General features: G+C 36.0%; 1 non-coding gene across 1 annotated transcript; it reads left to right on the forward strand.

Annotated features, from left to right (window-relative positions):
* Positions 1–1,384: 1,384 nt before the first annotated feature.
* On the forward strand, positions 1,385–1,491 carry LOC131177541 (small nucleolar RNA R71). The gene has a single exon (XR_009146975.1). It is a non-coding gene; the product is annotated as a small nucleolar RNA R71 (small nucleolar RNA).
* The last annotated feature ends 2,021 nt before the right edge of the window (positions 1,492–3,512 follow it).

Below are 3,512 nucleotides of genomic sequence, written 5' to 3' on the forward strand. Positions count from 1 at the left end.
CAATAATCAAGAGAAATGTGGGTTGGCTTTAGATCTCCCATGTTGAGCTTTTCATAGATAGAAAGGGGCATAAGGCTAACGCTGGCCCCTAAATCACATAGAGCTTTTGTAGAACAAGACTCTCCAATGTGGCATGGAATTGAAAAACTCCTGGATCCTTAAGCTTTGGAGGAAGTTTCCTCCGGAGGATAGCACTACATTCTTACACAAAGCTACAGCCATCATCTTCAAGTTTTCTCTTATTTGAGAGAATTTCTTTCAAGAATTTTGCATAAGAGGGCATTTGTGAAAGAGCATCAACAAAGGCACATTTATGTAAAGTTTCTTCAAAACCTCTAAGAACTTCCCAAATTGCCTATCAAGCTTGGCTTTGTGAAATCTTTGAGAAAGGGAAGTTGTGGCTTGTAGGGCTCGGGAGGTATATACTTCTCTTCTTTTCTTCAAATTTCTCCTTACATTTTTCTGCACTCTCTTGTTTTCCACTCTCACGTTCCTTTCTCATTTCTCTCTTCTCACTGTTTCACTCTTCTCATCATTTATAACTTTACCACTTCTTAAAGTAATAGCTTGACAATGCTCTCTTGGATTTTCTGGTTGACTTGGAAGCTTTCCAAAAGATTTGGCACTTGAGGAAGATGCTTGTTGTGCAATCTGGTTTTCCAAAGATTCTCATTGTGTGTTTGCATTTGTTCCACCTTGCTTTCACCTCTCTCATCTCCTCATCATGCTTATTTTGGTTGGCAAGAATGCTGCAATAAAGCTTCATGGTGGAATTTCGTTCTTCTTTGTTTTGGTGGAGGGTTCATATTTTTCTGTGAAAATTAGGCAATGGTTGCCTATTTTGCGATATGAAACTTGACTTTCTTTGTTGTGGTTGAAAATTCGATTTTGAACTTGATTTTGCTGATTGCCCCATGAAAAGTTGGGATGATTCCTCCAATTTGGATTGTAAGTTTGAGAATAAGGATTCCCCATTTGCTTGTTTCCATAATTACCAACATATGCCGCTTGTTCTCCATAATCTACTCCACAGTGGTAGTTTCTCTGCATAAGCCACTTGTTGTGAACTTCCGGTGATGATGTTGAACTAACCAACATACTCAAATCTTCCATCTTCTTAGCAAGGACATTTGTAAGTGCATCAAACTTTGCATTAATCATGTTGAATGGATCAAGATCATACATCCCAAAGACTTGCCTTTTTCGAGTTGAGCTGGTCCTCTTGGACTACTCCAAAGATGAGTATTCTTTGCAATTTTCTCTAATAACTCATAAGCTTCATCTTCATGCTTTATAATAAATTCTCCTCTGTTTGAGCATCAATAATTCCTCCGATTGCAGGAGTGACATTTGTGTAGAAATTCGATTTATCATCCATTTTGGAATGGCATGATGTGGGCACAATCTTTCCAATTCCTTCCATCTCATCCATGATTCATAGAGAGTTTCATCTTCTCTTGGTCCAAAGATGTCATTTGATTCCTCGGCTCTTGAGTTTTTCAGTGGAAAATATTGTGCAAGAAATGCATCGATTAGTTGCTCCCAATTTGTAATGGAGTTGTGAGGTAAAGAATAAAGACAATCCAATTCTCTATATTTCAAATATACTGGAAATAGCTTCAATCTTGCTGCATCATCGACACTCCAGTTGTTTTTGCATTTCGAAAATAATATCAAATTTCTTCAAGTGTGTGTGTGGATTTTCAGAAGGATGTCCTCCAAATTGAGAGTTTTGGATCATTTGAAGAACTCCAAAATCCATCTTGTAGCTGTTTGCATCAATCCTTGGTCTTGCTATGCTCTCTCTCAAGTCATCAAAACGAGGAAAAGCATGATCCATCATACTTCCCCTAGGCACGTTTGCATTAACAACTTCTTCTCCTTGGGCTTCATTTTCATTGTTTTGACCATTTCCAGCATTACCAACACCAATTCTAATTCTTTCATCAGCCATATTTGCTTCAATTTCGGTTTCTCTCGAAGCTTCCTTCCTTCTTCTGGTTTCTTTCTTGTTGGCCTTGCAAAATTTCTCAATTTCAGGATTGAAAAGTAAGGTTGTGTCACTTGAGCTTCTAGCTCTTCTCATAAAAGATTAAAGTACCTGAAAAAGAACAAACAAACACAAAATGAAAAGATAACAAAGATAAAACTAAAAACAACTAAAATAATCAAGAATTCAATCTTAAACAAACAACTCCCCGGCAACGGCGCCAAAAACTTGATGCGTCCCAACCGCAAGTGCACGGGTCGTACAAGTAGTATAGAAAAATATCGATCCCACGAGGAGTTGTGTTAATGATTGAATTTTCGATATAAAAGTTGACTAAATTGAAGTATTTATGAGATTAAAATGATGAATTAATGGGTAATGGAGTGTGAAATCTAATTGTGCAAAATTAATATTCTATTCAACAATGTATTAATTAAACTAAAATTGCATCAAATAGAAATAAGCAAGTTCAAATATGGCAATATTTAAATTGGCGAATGATTAAATTCGATTAGAAATTTACAATGGTAAAAGCGATTCGGAGTTCGATTTCATATTTGAGCTATTTTGGGATTTTAAATTGGTTATCCAATCTTGTGAAACTAATGGGTTTTAAGGAGATTAATTCTTAAATCCTTTGAATTCCCTTTAGTGAGACAAAGAGTGCCTTAATCAAACTAATCCTACTTTGTGGAGTTAGAATTAATTAAGACCCATTAAGTTCTTTAATTAATCTATGAATCCTCTTAATCCTTAGCCTATTTCTAGGTCTAAGTTAATTAAGTCCAATTTCCGATTATCTATCACAAGGCCTTCTCCTTTCTGCTTCAACCATGGATTAAGAACATTACTCAATGGGATCCTACATTAAGCATGTCATTAAGCATACAAGAAATGAATAAAACTCATTAAGACCACAAAATATAGATTACCCAATCAAAATCCACAAAATATCCCAAATATTACAACCCTTACTCCAGAATCAAAAGTAAACTACTCACTATCCATAATGCTTACAAGATATGATGAGTTTAAATGGAAATAAAGCTTTAATCTAGGCTAAGAAGTAAGTAATTAAACACTAGAAGTGTAGAAAAGTGTAAAGAAAGAAAGAAATCTGCAAATCTTAGTTGAAAATGGTGTGGAAGGTGAAATGACTCCTCAAATTCTGCTTAGCCTCCTCCTTTCTTCCTTTGCTCCTTGCCTCCTCTTTCTAAAATGAGAAAATGGGACTATTTATATCATTTTTCTGACATGGAGCCCTAAAATAGTATGTTCTAGGAGGAATACATTAAGGGAATCTTCTGCCAGCTCATTAATGAGCTCTTTTTGGGATCATAAGTGGATCGCATAAGTTATGCAAATCCCTTATGCACATTCTACGATTCTGGTTACTTATGCGCGGTCGCATGACTTGGTGCATAGGTTATGCACAATTTCGTGAATCTGCATAAGGGAGGTGAGAATGTGCATAAGTCTGATCTCCTTATGCACATTTTACTGGTTCTGGAGCAGTGTTCTT

This window comes from Hevea brasiliensis, unplaced genomic scaffold, assembly GCF_030052815.1.
Source record: "Hevea brasiliensis isolate MT/VB/25A 57/8 unplaced genomic scaffold, ASM3005281v1 Scaf555, whole genome shotgun sequence".
Lineage (NCBI taxonomy): Eukaryota > Viridiplantae > Streptophyta > Magnoliopsida > Malpighiales > Euphorbiaceae > Hevea > Hevea brasiliensis.